Consider the following 18371-nt stretch of genomic DNA (forward strand, 5'->3'; position numbering starts at 1 on the left):
CCAAACTGACTGGGGCCGTCAGGCTCCCAGAAGCAGCAGCAACGGACTTCAGGTTCCCGGTGGCAGCAGCAGCAGACCTCGGGCTTCTGAAGACAGTGGGGATCTCAAGCTCCTGGGCAGGAGCAGGGCCTCAGTGGGGAAGTGTCATTTATCTGAGGTGGCTAGCATTATTTTTAAACACTATTTTAATAGTAAAAAGCCTTGCCTTGTTGTTTGTGTTGTTTAAACACTGTTACAAATGATTTTCTGTTGCTACTGGGCTGTTTTTAAAAAATGATCCGTTCTCTGAAAAAACCGTTTGTGAGAAATAGGCCCGGTCCTGAGCATTTCAGATAATCAGAATTGTACTGTCCTTAGATGTAGGTATCAATTTCAAAAGTCAAAAATAACAAAACTACAATTAAAAGTTACATTTTCTAGGTTTAGCCTGAGCAAATTTGTTTATGATATGGGAAATCTCTATTTCATGCAGAAGTTCATGATCATTGCTCAATAGAGTGAGATTATTCAATGTGTTTTGACCCGTGGTTCTCCTTGGTTCAGTTTTGAAAATAACATTCTCCACTGTAGTCGGTAACCATGAGTGACAAATAGATGCACAGGCAATTTTAATATTTGGAAATCAAGACCCCAAAGATAAAGAATTGTCAGTGAGCAAATGGTAAAACTGTAACTCTACAAGGTCTTGTTTGTTGCCAATCCGAGAAGCACACTCACTTTTAAGCAGTTCAGCAAACTGCACAAATTCTTCACCAAGACTTTCTTCCAGATTTTCCAGATATGATTTGATGACTTCTTTACAATCTCTTCAGGTACAAACAACTGTAACTGATGAAGGACTCCAAATGCACCATTCAACTTTCGATAAACTTTCTGGTGTTTTGACAGGGCAGAAAGCAAGCTATCAATAATAGCAAGAAATGTTCTACTTTTAAACTTCTGAGAAGGTATTTGAGATTCAACAAGTGGATCAAGAATGCTGGAACCACTGAAAACATCATATGTGCAATTTTGCTTGTGTTCTCTTTGAATTTGTTGTTGATAAAGTAGACCACATAGCTTGAATATGGAAGGATACATAAGCCCCTTTCATACTTGCAAATCATCCCAGGAATTAAAGGCCAATTGGTCTTTAAAGTATCTAGTGTGAAAACAAAATCAGCTCAATGCCAGTGTCAGATGATGTCATCTCATGCCAAGGATTGACAGCCTCAACCCCAAGCACAATCCCTGGTGGCTGTAGACATGCAAGTGTGAAACAGACATTTGCATTGTGACATTGAAATGATCCAAGTTTTTTGCATGAGTGCAGGAACATGAAGGAAGAAAAGATTAAAATAAACGTATAAACTTTGCCATGCACAAGTTACAGTAGCAGAGAGAGGAAATAAATAGCAATAAATGGCAATAGAAAGCAACAGCGGAGAATTTTTAAACGGCATGGGAAAGTTGATAGTGCACATTTTATAAAGACTGTGGGGAAAAAAACAATGGCAGACTTGACTTTCCAGAATGCTGTGCAGCAGAGAAACCCCTGCATGGGTGCTCCATATATGCAGCTGTGCATACAGCCCTTTTTCTGCCGCACAGCATTCTGGGAGTGCAGGTCCGCCATCGGAATTTATAAATTGTACGTGATAGTACTACCAACTTCCCCACCCTGTATAAATTGTACATGATAGTGCTACCAACTTTCCCACGCTATATAAATTGTGTACTATAGCGATACAAACTTTCCCACACCGTGTAAGTTGTATGCTATAGCGCTACAATCTTTCCCACCCTGTTTAAAAATTGTTTGCTATTGCTATTTATTGCTAGCACTTTCCCACAGTCCCTTATAAAGATTTATATAGGTTGGCACAACAACAATGGGCTGAAGGGCTCATACTATGCTGTGCATAAAGTTTAATTATGTTATAATTAGGGATGATTAATTTTGTTCAAATATAAGATTATAATACATTGATCAGGATTTAGGGCAAGTCCACCATCACTCGATGCATCATGATGTCACTGGTAGAAGTAGCGCAGTCCTAACCCTGGGGATGGATCCTTGCAAGTAATAAAACATTGTGTCCCAGTCAGGAGTGGTCAAGTATGAAATGCCAAGCCCCTTTTCCTATCCCAGGACACTGAATGGCCAATTTAGTGGAAAACAAGTATGAAATGGGTTATAGAGTGCACAAGCTGTGTTCAAGTCTTGGCCAGAGGATTGCAAAGAAGCACTGGTCATTTGAAAATGCTGTAATACTTGATCCCACAATATGACCGTTATTCCTGTTTCCAACATCATCATGGTTGAAAGTAGTCCACGAGCTTGTTGTCGATGCTCTGCCCTCTGATCAATGTTTTTTGAAAATTTATCAATGTTTTATTGCAGAAAAGCTGTGTAAAAATGCTTTTGTTGCATCTGCATGAGCTGACTACCTGGTATCAGACATTCTTTTCACAATGTTAAATGAGCACCACCATCAGCTGGAGCAGCAGAATGGAGATACCACCGATAGGTAAAAGCAAAAAATTAATGCTTCTTGACAACATTGAGCAGCACATTTTCCAACCAAATGTAATGAATGTGCAAAACATGGAATGTAATCCGCAAACTCATTCAGCTCTTTAATTCGTGCTAGTAAGCCACTATACTTGCCATTCACATTGCTGGCATTGCTATAACTCTGACCACAGCAGTCTTTTGTATCAATGGTATTTTTCTTTAAAAAACCAAGTAAACTTTAAGCGACCTGTTTGGCACTACAACCTTCTATATCCAAAAACTTCACAAAGCTTTCAACCGGCCCAGATGGCAAAACATAGTGTGCAGTCAAAGTCAGCTGGTCCACATTAGATATATCTGGAGTAGAATCCAATGAAACAGAATAATGCTTGTATTACTTCACAGATAATGTGATCCAGTATGCTGGATCCCATCAGATTGATGAGCTCCTCACATGTTGCTTTAGATAAATATGATTTATGACCCCTTCCTTTGTTTGCATGAGTATTTATATGCTCTGCCAGGAAAAGGTCAAACTTAGTAATTCTAAAAACCCCAATTCGTACCAGTGGATTATGAGGAGAGCCAACCGTTTCATCTCTACCAGAAATGAATGCCCTCCTTCTGCTAAAATCTTTACAACATCAACTCTTTGCTCTAGAAGTGTGCCCCAGTACTTTTGCTCAGTCTCAATTTCTTCCACGTTGGGAATCGACATGTAAATCTTTGTTTTTGTGCATCAACAATGAAATTAAGGTTTGTCTATTCATGTCGACCTAATAGATTGCTTGCGTTTTTCCAATCGTTAAGCTGCCCCCCCCCCCCCTTCAGTAAACTTTGATGAACATCCTGAAGTCATAACCTTGTATGGGACAAAGAAAAGGCTTCCTTTGCTTTCCAAATAGCATAACCAATTTCTTGCATATTGCTTGTTGGTTGGTTTGTGAACATGTATGAAATAAAACTTCTGACAGGGCCGAGGTTTCTTTTCATTGTCATGAATGAAGAAAAGACACTATTAGCACGTTGACATTCATCACTTCCCTTGGTTAGCCAATATTCACAATCACCTACATTATTTGGCCAGTCACCAATATCATTAGAGAACTTGTTCTTTTCATTTGTTCTTCCGCATTCAATGGATGCTGACTGTTGCTGTATCCCTTCTGCTGCACTGGTATGAATTATTCCTATATTTCCAGCTTCAGCCATTATGGCACCATCACCATAAACATCAAAATATTCTGTCAACTTATGTGTTTTTCATATCACAAGATGGTCTCTTCTTTCTTTTTCTTCCTTCGCTTTATGCTTTGCACTTCCAGAGGCATAATGGCGTTCAATATCTCCGGCTTGACTCATCGCTATCTGCAGCGTGCAGCTCCCCCAACGTGTAAATGAGCAAAAGCAGCCAGCTGACTGAGGGGATGAAGTGAGGATTATTTGCAAATTGTGCAGCCTGTAGCGGCTGTGAGACACAGCACATCCATAGTCTGTGTTAATAACCCTGATTAAAGGTGATAATAGGCTAAAATCGCTACTTTAAGGTTAGCAATTTTAGCCAATTGTCACCTTTAATCGGGGCTATTAACAGACTAACAGTGTGGTTTCTCATAGCCACTGCACGAAGATGAAAACAAAAATGTTTAAGTTCATAATTCATAATGCTGTCATAAACGCAGGAGCCCTTAAAAATGCGTGGCCCATGGCTTATGCTACTTTCACTACTATGTTAATCCAGTCTTGGACCTCATTGATGTCTTTGAAGTTTCTTCAAACAACTTCAAAAGTATGAATCATGAGCAAAGGACTCGGGCCTGTATGCGCAGGTCATTGAAGCAAGAACTTGCTTGTTTGAACAGAAGCCATCTCTCAGCAAACACTATTGTCTTAGTTTCAACGAAGAATCGCTTCAGTATTTATGGCTGTTAAACACAGCTTTAACCAACAATGGAATAGCAGACATTTTGACTTTCAAAATGGTTTCGTGGGTAAGGGTCTGTGGTGTCTGTGCATCCCTGTCTACCCACAAAATCCCTTTATTGAGAAATATATAATAACTAAATATTAATAATAACACAATTCCATCACAATACTTCAATATTTTCCAATAATGATCATTTTTCCGTGTGTTCATTGCTGAAAAGTCACAGTGTTGAGTAAAACACAAAAGTCTGCAGACACCATGATTGAAGTAAAAACACAATACTGGAGAAACTCAGCAGGTCAAACAGTGTACTGTATTATAGCAAAGATAAAGATACATAAACAGTTTTTCAGACTTGAACCTTTCATCATAGTATGAGCAAAATGTAGGATGGCACCAGAACAAAATGGTGGGGGAAGGGGGTGGAGCACAGTCCCACAGGTAGGAGGTGATAGCTGGATAAGGGAGGGATGGCACACCAGCAAGCAGGGGGAGAGGGGATGGCTCTATAAATTGAGAGGGAAGGGAGAACTGGAGGAAAGAAGACAGAGCGATAGGGAAAAGAGAGAATGGGGAGTTGGCTAGCAAAAACCAGAGAAGTTCATGTTTATGCCATCTGGTTGTAGAGTAACCAGACAAAATATTAGGTGTTGCTCCTCCAATTTAAGGGTGGCCTTGGTTTGGCAGTGTATGAGACTATGGACAGGCATGTCAGCATGGGAGTGGGGGGTGCAGAATTGAAATGGTTGACCACTGGGAGATGTCTGTCATTGATGCAGACAGAGTGAAGGTGCTCAATTAAGCCATCTCTCAGTCTGCAACCATTCTCTCTGATACAGAGAATGCCATAACGGGAGCACCAATGCAAATGATGACTCCTGCAGATTCATATGTGAAGTGTTGGTTCACTTCGAAGGACTGGTGGTGAAGGAGTAGATGTGGGAAAAATGTGGCACTTCCTACAGGTGCCAAGGGGGCAATTACTGGGAATGGGTGAGGGAGTCATGGAGGAAGAGGTTCCTGTGGAAGGCAAAGAGTAGAGTGGAGTAGAGGAGAGGGGAAGATGTGACTCATGGTGGAATCATGTTGTATATGACAGAAATTGCAGAAGATAATGGGCAACATGGTTAGCGTAGCAGTTAGCGCAAGCCTTTGCAGTGCCAGCAATTGTGACCAGGGTTCAAATTCCGCACTGTCTGTAAAGAGTTTTTACATTCTCCCTGTGTCTGCATGGGGTTTCACCAGGGGGTCCCGTTTCCTCCCACCTTTTGAAACGTACCGGGGGTGTTGGTTAATTGGATATAAATTGAGCAGCACAGGCTTATGGGCTTAAATGGCCTGTTATTGTGCTCCAATAGAATGTTGTTAGGATGGTGGTCGGCAACCTTACTCTCCTCAACCTCCATAGGAAGTGTAGGGACTGCTGCACTTTTCTGATTAATGGGGAGGTATTGTTGGTCCGGATAGGTTGTCCTTTAAAAGGACGCCAAGGATCTTTATGCTCCCCACTCTCTCTATGACGGAACCATTGATATGTGGTAGAGGTGCTTGTCCTTCATCCTCCTGAAGTCCACAATCAGTGGATGGAATGTGAATGTTGTAAGTTGGAAGGGTTGAAATGTGTGTACTTTAATGCAAGGAGTAATAGGTCAGATGAACTCAGAGCTTGGGTCAATATGTGGAACTCTGATGTTGAGCCATGACAGAGACTCAAGGGCAAAAATGGCTGTTGAACATACAAAGCTTTAGATAAGTGGTTCTCAACCTTTTTTGCCCTTTAATATTTCAAAAAAAACGTATGCCCTGCCATTAGCAGAAAAAAGTTATATATTCAAAAGAAGTTTAATTAAATCAATTTAAAAATAATAAGTTTGATGCGGAAGTTGCTGGGTTGGTAGGTGAGGGCAAGGAGATTCCTGTTTTTGTTGTGTCGAGGGGCGTAGGGGACCAGGAAAGATCAGCGGGAAATGAAGGAGATGTGGGGAGGGCTAAGTTCATGGTGGTAGAGGGAAATCTGTGTTTTTGGAAGAAAGAGGACGTTGCAGATGATCTAGGTTGGAAAGCCTCATCTTGGCATCAGATGCAAAGGAGTTGGAAGAATTGAGAGAAAGGAATAGAATTCTTGCAGGGAACTGAGTGTGAAGAGAAGTGTAGTCGAGATAGTTGTGTAAGTTGGTAGGTTTGTAAAAATGTCTGAAATTTAACACCTATTATTGTAGTACTTCATGATCCCAAGATTAAAGAAAAAGTAAAGAGAGACTGAAGATAATTGAAAGTTCAAAGGCAAAAGCAGGTAAGAGTTATCAAGTTTTGCAATGAATTTTGTGCAAAACAAAGAGTGTTGGAAATCCTGCTTAGAAATACTAAAGGTTTATTAATCGTTGGGATTAATAGAGAGCCCATTTGAATTGATGGGAATGAACATATTTGCACTCTGTTGTATTTTATATTCCAACTCAAGTTCTGTTCACCAAATTATGTTTGAAATGTCAGAATTGAAAACTATACTATTTTTAAAATGCAGTTTCTGTCTGTGAATCAGTTAATTTAGCTTCAGTGAAATGTCACTGGCAGATCACATCACAATAAAGGAAAAAAGAAAAATGGTTGCGAGTTAGTGTTACGACTTTTAATTTGTTAAAATGAAACTGCAGTAATCCCAGCCATGAAAAATATATCATTGAAATGAAAACTTATTTCATTTCAACAAATAATCTCTTATACGAGTATGATATTTCAGATGCTCCATGTTAATTCTAAAGGTTCTAAGCAAATCTTAGTTAGTTAAACAGATTTCTTCCTCCAGCAGTCCAAATCTAAGACTTAAAAAAAATTAAGACTAAAAAAAACTAAGACTGTAAAAACTAAAAATATCTCGCTCTGTGAAGCTTATTAAACTTAAGAAAGAAAGCGGCCAAAAGTATGGGTAAATTTTGTATAGCTCCTCTGCAAAGTGAGATTAGTAATTCACTTTCACCTCACTCATTACATTCAGCGATTGTTACTGCATTCACTTTTATGGCTGGAGTGTTTGGACTAAGAATTCTCTACAGTTGTCTCAACACTCTGGTGATTAGCAGGATGGGTGCTTCTGCCAAATGGAATATTCCTGTCTGTTGTTCTTCACTGAACACAGAATTCCATTCCTATCTTGTGACAACAGCAATTTGATACAATGCAGAAAGCACTGATATTTTTTAAAGAAATCAATTGCAGGATTGTGTCAACAATATTAATAGTGCCAATAAACAATTTCCAGAACTGAGTATGTATTCTAATTCATTTTTAAAATTAAATTTAAATGTACAGCACGGTAACAGGCCCTTTTAGCCATGACACCTAATTACACCCAGTTGACTTACATCCTCGGTACGTTTTGAACAATGGGAGGAAACCAAAGCACCCAGAGGAAACCCATGCAGCCACTGGGTAACATACAAAGTCCTTATAGACAGCACGGGATTCAACCTCAAGTCCCAATCACTCTGTGCTAACTGCTATGCTTATAGTGCCACCCAAATAAAAGTTTGTTAAGGATATATCATGTAGTCAAGGGGAAATCAATGAGCTCTTTTAAAATGGAGCACCTGATAGCCCTCCTAGGACTTGGATGTGATTATTGGAACAAAGGTGCTGGAAGCACCTTTTAGACTGCAGAGGGATCGACCCATTAAATCGCCAACCTGGTGATTTAAGGAGGATCCCACCCCCGCGATGACACAGAAAGTGACATGCAACACACTCACGGGATCTATCAGTAGTCAGTCTCCCCACCCTCCCCCCCACTGGCCATCTGTCACTATCCCATCAGTCTCCCTCGTTTGTCACCACCCACCCTCTATCAACACCCAGCCCGACAATTGCGTCTCCCCCCAGCAACGTCCCGCTGCAGCGAACATTGAGTCGTCGCTGCGAACCGGTGTGGCATTCGCAGCAATGGTAGTTCGTGGGCTCCCAACTCTCCCCCTCCCCTGGCGGCAGTGGCCCTTCTCTCCCCGCGGCAGCGACCCCTCTGCCCCCTGTGGCAATGACCCCTCTCCCCCTGTGCCAGCGACCCCTCTCCCTCCCCATGGCAGCGACCTCTCTTCCCCTCCTCCCCCACTTCCCTGGCCCCATGGCAGGCATTTCAGCCCCGGTTTCCCTGTGATGCCAGCATGAAAGAGCTGACGTCACCGGTGTAACCGGGTCGGGGCCATCTTCCTTTTCTAGTCACCTGTGGATATGACCTAGGTAAGTTTAACTAGGTTTCCTGACTACTTCTGAGGTAGGTCAGCAACCCGGTTGGATTAGGACCACGCTGACCTTTCTAACTGCTGAATGAGTGGGGCGCTAACCGGGCAAATTGAAAGAGCCTAATGAATGCAGTGTGAACATATCTGAAGATTCCCTGAAGGTTTTGGGGTGTGGTCTGCACAGGTAGTTGCTGAATACAGTTAGAGTACTGGATGTTACTGGTATATGTGAAATACCAGGGTGGATAGAAACTATGTTAATACATTAGGAATAGATGGGTCCTTCTCAGGTTGGCAGCCAGTGACCAGTTAAATGTTACCATGATCACTGGCTGGAAAACCAATTATTCATTATTTATTATCAAATATTTGCTGATGACATTGAAACAAAATAAGAATGTGAGTATTGATGAGAATGCAGAGGCCTCAAGAGGAGATAAACACGAGGTTATGCATGATACAATATAATTGGTTACACAGGCTATACACCATGCCCCAAAAGTTAAATAAATGGGACCCAACAGTATCAGACAGATGTTTTCACTGTAAGGAAACAGGAACAACAGTACATGCAATTTGGGTATGTGAGAAAGTGGAAAAGTTTTGGGAAGATCTAAATCAGATATTAAATAAAATCACAAAAAGCAACATACCAAAAAATCCAGAGATCTTTCTTCTAAGTAATATAAGAAGTAAAAAATTATGACTCAAGTTGGATGAAGCACAAAAAAGATTTATTATGATAGCCTTAGCTGTAGCAAAAAAATGTATAATGTCAAGCTGGAGAGCCTGAGAGTACAGCAATGGTACAATGGAAAAAATAACATATAATTTAAAAAATAAAGTCACAGTATTCGAACAAATTTAGGAACCGTACATGGAACATAACAGAGAGGGCCTACTGCGGACCTCCACCCCCTAAAATGATAGTATGAGAAGAAGACTAAATGAACTGACCCAGTGTGTAAAAGTAGATGATACAATTTTCTTATTTATTTTCATTGTGTGATGGCATTGTTTAATGGGTTTATTGTAATGTATATGTTGAACGTTTAGTGGGTGGGGAGGGGGGTTGGAAGGAGGGAGGGAAGGGAGGGGGGAAAAAGGGGAGAAAATTACACTGTGTATATTCAAGAGGGAAATGTTTGTGTGTATTTTGATTAATATGGTTCATAGTGTGAAAAATTTAAAAAAAATAAAAAGAGGAGAGAGAAAAGCTAAATCAATAAGTTGTAAAAAGAAAATAAAAAGAACTTGAATTTGAACTTGAAGTTGAAAATGGTTTTGCATCTAATGGAAACCTGTTTGTGGAAATGTTTTATTATGAATATTCTTCATAGAAGAGAGGATGATGACAATGTTGTAGCTATGATAAATGAAGTATTGGTTGGGATAATTTTGGATTAAGAAAGTAGTATCTTTGGATCATGGTCATAGAGCAATACAGCACAAAAACAAGCCCACGTTGACCACCAGCCATCCACTTAAGCTAATTCTACATTATTCCTATTTCTTTAAATTCAATCACATTCTCATCATCTTCCCCAGACCCCTCACCCTGCCTCAAGATTCTGCCACTTATCCGCACAGTTGGGATAATTTACAGTGACTATTTAACCAACTATCCCATGTGCCTATAAGATGTAGTAGCCGAATGAAACACCTGGAGGAAACTTACATAATCACAGGGAGAATATGGAAATCCAACACAGGTCATGACTGAACCTGGTTCTCCATTGTTGCTGATCTACTAGTTACACCATTTATGCTGCCCACTAATCACCTGGTTGGTTTAAAACAAAATGTAGCCAGAGCCTTCATACATTGCTCCCAAGTTCTGGAGAATATTTCGTACATCTGGTGAATTATCTATTTTCAAAGATGCTAAATTATATCTGAAAGACTTGTTGTACCATTGCTTTAAAAGGAAATAGTAATTCAGGTAATTACAGGACAGTAATTGGAACCAATTCTGAGGGACAATATAAAATCCGAAAATAGCTTCATGGCAGGAAGCAGATGGTGTGGTGAATTAAAGAATGTTACCAGCGGGCTTCTGTAGGGCACAGTCCTCAACCTTTTTTTGTTTTTTATATGGATCTTTACTTATATATATATATATATATATATGAATGTCAGAGCTAAGTGTCGGGTATAGGATGAATAAATTTGCATGTGATACAATCATTGACTGTGGGGATAACAATGAGGAGGAAAGCAGTCTGCAGAAAGCATAGATGGTCTGATCAGCTGGTCAGAGGAGTGGCAAATTACATTTAATTAAACAAGGCAAGGATAAAGATGTTCATAGTGAGGGTAGTAAAGGAAATTGGGAGTATGTTTTCAGATAATTAAAAGGAGCATGACATGTCACAAGGTAGATGAGATGTTTTTCTACATAACCAAGAGACTGACGAATGGAATGATTATGCTAGAACTGTAATACAGCTTGATTTCTAATTGATTTGAATAAAAGTCTCACACGTTTCTTCCTGCATTTCTCTTGGAGTTGTTGCCTGGTGAAGATCTTGTTCACTGTGCTTCCAAATCAATGCATTTTACACTGTGATTTGGGAATCAGCTCTTCAGTCATGGAAGGAAGCTGTTCAGATGGGCCCTTATGATGATTTTCCCAGTCATTTCAGTCAGGCTTGTAACCATTCTTGAAGATGGTCATGGTTACAGCATCCCGAAGCTCTCTCGCTTCTCCTTACCTTCCCAGATGTTAAGATGGTGACAAAAGCACTTCACTGTGAGTTTTAGGATTTCAGTAGGGATAGTTTCTGATTCTGAGACCATATTATATTTTTAGAAGAGATATGGCCTTCTTATTGGTCAGAAATGGCAGAAAAGCTGGCCCATGAAGTTGCTGTGGGATGGAGTTAAGAACACTCAGGGTCACCAACTCTTAATTAGAACTGTTTTTGATGATCAATGACCAGAAATGTTACCTTTCTTCTTTTGATCTACATCTACTGCCTGACATAATTAGTGTTTTCCAACATTTTCTGCTTTTATTTTGGATTTGCAATGTTTGTATTATTTTGCTCTCATACTTTATTCCAACAAAAATCTAATTTCTGAAGTGCCGCATTGCTACTATTGTCATCATGTCTGTGTTGCATTGAGTTGCAAGAACAAGGATCTGGTGATCTAATTTGACTGTCTTAGATCTTAAACTTGTAATAGTCCAGTCAATAATTACAACTTAATTTTAAAAATGGTAAACACACTGTAACATTACCAGTGACCAGGGTTCGAATCTGACACTGTCTTTAAGGAGTTTGCTTGGGTTTCCTCTGAGCACTCCTGTTTCCTCTCACTGTTCAAAACATTCTGGGATTATAGGCCAATTGCATGTAATTAGGTGGCACGGGCTCGTGGGCTGAAAGGGCCTGTTTCTGTGCTGTACATCTAAATTAAAAATCATTTATTTTCATTAGTTTAAGCAGCAGCTATGAAGATGCATCAATTTGAAATATTAGCTTTGTTTCTCCCTCCACAGACCTGACTTGCTAAGTATTTCTAGCATGGGCAAAACATTTAGGAATGGTATTTCAGAGCTGAGAGATCAGATGGCTAAAGGAATACTGCCAATGGTAGGATGAAAGTAATGAAAATTGTATAAGAAATCACCCACCTACATAGGTGTTAGAGCCACATATAAATTGTGCAGAAGTAAGATTGAATTTGAAGAATTGTCATTCTCCCTTCTTAATCAAGAAGATCTGATCAAAAGTAGCACAATTACTCACTAGGGATAGCTTTCTTATAATAGGGCCGCTAATTGAATTAGAAGTTAATGAAATTGTTATTTTGGACATAGATTTATGGAAACTTATAATCTCAGCATACTTTGATTTTTTTTTAATATATTACCAGGAACTCACAAAACAAGCTTAGCAACCGAAATAGCATGCTGGATAATAGACAGAATTCCCAAAGAAATTCACACAGACCCACGCTCCATCCTTAACAGCTTTAAAGGTTTACAGCTAGTTTTGCTACCCTTATGAAATTAATGAAAATGTGACCTTTGTTTTCATATGAAAGTTCAGGTTTGTAGATCATTGAGATCTTCTCTGAAAAGGGTATGACCTATACAATAAGGATGGGTGGCACCTGAACAAAATGCTGTGCACAGGTTTGATAGAGCTGTGGGGGAAGGTTGAAACTAGCTAGGCAGGGGTTAGGAACTAGAGTGTTAGGACAGATGATGGTGCAGATGGTGAAAGGGTAGATGCTATGTATAGGGAGAATGTGAGTTCAAGTTTATTGTGATCTAATTGGAACATATACAACCTGACAAAACAAGTCTATCTCTGGACCATAGTCCACACACGTAGACACATAGTACACATAAATGACATATATTTCACAAACCTTCCTCGTTGTGGCCCTTACACTTTTTACATCTGTACTTTCTTTCCAATGCAATATTCTGCATTGATTTTTTTTTGCACTCCCTTGTACTTATTAATATGTTGATTTGTTTCAGGGATTGTCAAGCATTCCCCTCGTTTGGTAATCCTGTCATATCGACACAGAAATGTAAAACATGCAGTTACCCACCATGAAACCAGTGGTCCCCCGGTTTCAGTTTCAATGCTTGCATGTAGATTTCTTCCTGACCACTTCAGGATAGTTCGATCATATTCAAGAGCTGGGAATTCTTAGAAATCCATAAATTATATATATATAATTTATGGATTTCTACGATCATTCAACAGTCTCACCACTTGCGGGAAGAATCTATTTCCCAGCCTAGCAGCTCTGGCTTTTATGCTCCTTTACCTCTTCCTTGATGGTACTATCTGAAAGATTCTTTTGGCTGGATGGTAAGGGTCCTCAATAATTTTCTGAGCCCCTTAAGCACTTGTAGATCCTTTCGATATTGTTGATAGAATAACTCCTGTGATCTTCTCAGCAAATTTAATCACTCTCCGTACTAACCTCTGATCTGATGCTTTGCAACTACCGTACCACACTATGATGCAGCCAGCCAGGAAACTCTTTATTGTGCTCCGATAGAATGTTGTTAGGATGGTGGTCGGCAACTTTACTCTCCTCAACCTCCATAGGAAATGTAGGCACTGCTGCACCTTTCTGATTAATGGGGAGGTATTGTTGGTCCGGATAGGTTGTCCTTTAAAAGGACGCCAAGGATCTTTATGCTCCCCACTCTCTCTATGACGGAACCATTGATATGTAGTGGGTGCTTGTCCTTCATCCTCCTGAAGTCTACAATCAGTGGATGGAATGTGAATGTTGTAAGTTGGAAGGGTTGAAATGTGTGTACTTTAATACAAGGAGTAATAGGTCAGATGAACTCAGAGCTTGGGTCAATATGTGGAACTCTGATGTTGAGCCATGACAGAGACTCAGGGGCAAAAATGGCTGTTGAACATACAAAGCTTTGGATAAGTGGTTCTCAACCTTTTTTGCCCCAAGCCCCGCTTTATATTTCAAAAAAAACGTATGCCCCGCCATTAGCAGAAAAAAGTTATATATTCAAAAGAAGTTTAATTAAATCATTTTTTTCTCTCACAGAGATTACATCAAAACTGCACTAGCCTCATGCTTTACTTTCTGGGGTCCCTATTTTTTCCCGATTTTGGCATCCCCCTCAGACTGGCGCCTGGGATAGAACCCTCCCCCCACCCCCCACCCCCCCACACCCATCAAGATACTAGGGCACAAAGATACATACAAATACAGGTCTCACTGAACTGAAAAAGTAAAGGGGTATGGACGGAGACATGATTTTTGAGATCATTTGGAATCTTCATCCTGATAAGATCATTTGGAATGGATGATAATAAGACCAGTCAGAAAAAATATAATGTTAACCAAGGATAACAACAGTTAAAATAGGAGAAACAACAGAGAAACATCGGAAAAGCAAAAACACATAATGAAAATAAAAAGAACAAAGTGATTTTACTTTGAAGATACCACGATTGTGTCGTACTGACAGTGTTGCCAAGTCACATCTTTCACACCAACATAACGAGTTTATTTTTTCAAACCAATTTTAAAATTATTTCCCAAAATATTCCTATGCCCCACTAAAATATTCTTAAGCCCCACGACCCACCAGAAATTTTCCCACGCCCCACCAGTGGGGCATACGCCCCACCTTGAGAATCTATACTTTAAATGTTTCATAAAGGAGAAGGAGAGAGGTATAAGAAGTGGGGGAATGGCATTGCTGATCATGGAATCATGCCTACAGAAAAGGGGGAAGTGGTGGAGGGATTATCTCCTCAGTCCAGTGGTTCTCAACCTATTTATTTCCACTCACATGCCATAGAGCACCTATGGCATCCTATGCTATTAGGCAAAAGCTCGGGAGCATAAATTGGGGGCAGATGTATTTGGGGAAAAGTACAACCGAAATATAGCAAATGTTCAAGGAACATTTCATGGTGCTCTGCATAAGTATATTTCATTGAGGCAGGGAAAGGATGGTATACAAGGGATGTAGAAAATCTAGCTGAGAAGAAAAAAAAAACCTTACAAGACGTTTAGGAAGATATGAATTGATAGAGCTCTAAAGGATTAGAAGATTGTCAGGAAAGAGCTTAAGAAAGGACTTAGGAGAACTAGAAGGGGCCACGAGAAGACCTTGGCAAGTCAGATTAAGAAACAAAATCTCCAAAGCATTCTACAAGTTTGTGAAGAATAAGAGAATGAATCTTGTGAGGCTAGGACCTATCAAGGATGTTAGTAGGAACATGTGCATGGTGTCGCAGAAGGTACCCAAGGTCCTTAATTAATACTTGCTTCAGAAAAGGATCTTGCCAATTGTGAGGATGACTTGGGGTAATCTGAGACACTTTAGCATGTTGACACAAAGAAAGAGCTTTGAAAAAATGTATGTCTCCAGGATCAGATGAGATTTACCCAAGGCTACTGTGGGAAGTGAGGAACAAGATTGCTGAGCCACTTATGAGTGGGAACAGGAGAAGTACCAGATCATTGGGTTGTTGCAAATGTTGTTTCCCCTGTTCAAGAAAGGAAGTAGAGATTACCCGGGAAATTATCCATGGGATTGAGTTCAAGAGCCATGAGATAATGACTTTAGTTAGATCCCCCTTGGAATATTGTGTTCAGTTCTGGTCATCTCATTACAGGAAGGATGTGGATTCTATAGATATTGTGCAGAGTTGATTTACAAAGATGTTGCCTAGATTGGAGAGTATGCCTTATGAGAATAGGTTGAGTGAACTTGGTCTTTTTTCCTTGGTATGATAGAGGATGATGGATGATCTGATTAAGGTGAATAAGAGCCATTGATTGTCTAGGCAGATGCTTTATCCCAAGGCTTAAATGACTAACACCAAGGGGTTTAGTTTTAAGGTGCCTGGGAATAAGTACAGACAGGGGGGGATGTAAGAGCTTTGTTATTCACAGAGAGTGATGGGTGCATGGAATATGGTTCCAGCAATGGTGGTGGAGGCAGGTACCATAGGATATTTTTAGAGACTATTAGATAGATACATGGAACTGAGAAAAATGAAGGGTTATTAGCAGGGAAATTCTAGGCAGTTGTTAGAGTAGGTTATTAGGTTGACCCAAGAGTGTTGGATGAAGGACTTTGATTGTGCTGTAGATTTCTATGTTTTATAAAAGAGAGATGAAAAATCAAAAAGGAGGACAGTGGCAGAATTCATAATGCCTTACAAGGCCATCAAAAAGCAACAAGGAGGTATCTGAGTTTTTGCATCAAAGTTGGTGGAGTAAAACACTGTGGGGAATGTGCATATTTTTGGTTACCAGACAGCAGAAGCGATGCCCGCTTACAGAAAGCAACTGCCTAGCCTTACTAACACAAAATTTGCTACATATATACATAACCCTAAATATTGTGGCAGAGTATATAGATATGTTTTTGTGGGAGATAAATTGGGAAAGGTTTGTTAGAGTATATCACATACAAACACTTTAAAATAGATATTATTTGAAGTACTGGAGCTCTGCTAATACTAGACATTATCGGCCCCATAGCCTTAGCAAGAGCTTTGGAGCGTGCCGAAGAGACTTCACTAATGGATTATTGTTTACAAAAAGGCAACAGATGAAAGAGCTTGTCGGAGCCGCCTTCTGTCTGGAAGAGAGCATGATGTACTAAGCAGAGAGAGTCAAACAAGTTTTTTCCTTCAGAGAGAGAGAGGCACACACAGAAATCAGTTCTACAGTGTTAAAATCAGCAACAGGACAAGCTGACAAGTTTGTGGAAAACCCAATTTGGAAGACATGTTGTGAGTTCTTAATTCAGCCTGGTCAAAGCCCTTGCAAGAGGAGAGGACCAGTTGTCTAATGTTTCACTTGGAATAAGAGAAACAAAAAGGAACTCAGTGGTGACCTGAAAGAAAGAGGTTTTCATCTGGAGATCCCTGAAGGGGCAAGTTTCGTTAGCAAGACACTGAAGTGGCTGATGGAAGTAAATCAGTTGTGGATGACCTGGAACAACAAAAATATCTCTGAAAACCGACAAGAACCTTCCTGAGCAGAAATCATTTACCTTTCAAGTACCAAAGCCTGGTGAACTTTATCAGTGTTAAATTCTATGCACAGTATAAGAATTGCCTGCAACCAGTGAACTTGGAGGAATGAGAAATGAGATTGGAGTGTGAACCAAAGAACTTTTCTGAACTTACACACACATTTTATACACATGCGTTTAGAATTAGAAGGGGGTTAAGCTAGGTTGGTTAAGTCAATAGTGATAAGTTAAAGTGTGATTCTGTTTTCATGTTTAAAGATAATTAAAAGCAACTTTTGTTTAAGTAACCATTTGTCTTGGTGAATATCTGCTGCTGGGTTTTGGGGGCTTCTGGGCTTGTAACAATATGCTCTTAATAGAATGCCATGTTAAAACCTGTTGTGTTGAAAGCAGAATGATTTCATTATGATTTTTTCAAGAAAGTCTTATACAGCTAATTCATGGTTCTAGCAAGAAACAATGTTATAGTAAATTAACAAATGCTACAGGAGTGTGGTTGCACAAATATGGGCTCTCATTTCATTGCTAAGGAAAAGCAACTTTTGTTGAATGATCTAAATTGATTGCATCCACTTTTAAAATGTTAACTTGCTGCCATTTTTTACATTAAATTGAGTCATGAAAATAGGAGATTCTTGCTTTGGGTTTTATCAGGAGAGAGTTGTTCAAGTTGAGCTTAGTGCTTGGTCCTTGGGTCTCAAGTCTAGCAGCGGAGATGTATAATCTAGTCCTGAGTCTTTGGTCAAAGCTTCCACAGTGCTCCTCTAGGTGAATGAAGAGGAGGGATGAATGAAGGGAAAAATACTGAAACAGGAGTAATTCCAAGTAGGAGATGTGAGATAGGGGTTGTAAAGAGTGAGAGGAATCGAGTTAGGGAAGAAGATGGACAGGTGTTTATGTGCTTGTTTGTGTCTGTGTAGCAGCATGCAATCTTTAATAAACTTGTACTTCATTGTGTTACAAGCCCAAAGGACCCCAAAACCCAGCAGCAATAGATATTTAACGTGACAAATAGTTACTTAAACAAAAGTTGTTTTTAATTATCTTTAAACATGAAAACAGAATCAAACTTTGACTTATCACTATTAACTTAACTAACCCAACTTAACCCCCTTCTGATTCAAAGCGCATATGTATATAATGTGTGTGTAAATTTAAGAAAAGTTCTTTGGTTCACAGTCCAATCTCATTTCTCATTCTTCCAAG

General features: G+C 39.7%; 1 protein-coding gene across 4 annotated transcripts in view; it reads left to right on the forward strand.

The window, feature by feature from the left end:
- Window positions 1-18371, forward strand: part of rnf180a (ring finger protein 180a) — a 131180-nt gene that overhangs the window by 47510 nt on the left and 65299 nt on the right. The window lies entirely within an intron of this gene.

The sequence above is a fragment of the Narcine bancroftii genome, chromosome 3, assembly GCF_036971445.1.
Source record: "Narcine bancroftii isolate sNarBan1 chromosome 3, sNarBan1.hap1, whole genome shotgun sequence".
Lineage (NCBI taxonomy): Eukaryota > Metazoa > Chordata > Chondrichthyes > Torpediniformes > Narcinidae > Narcine > Narcine bancroftii.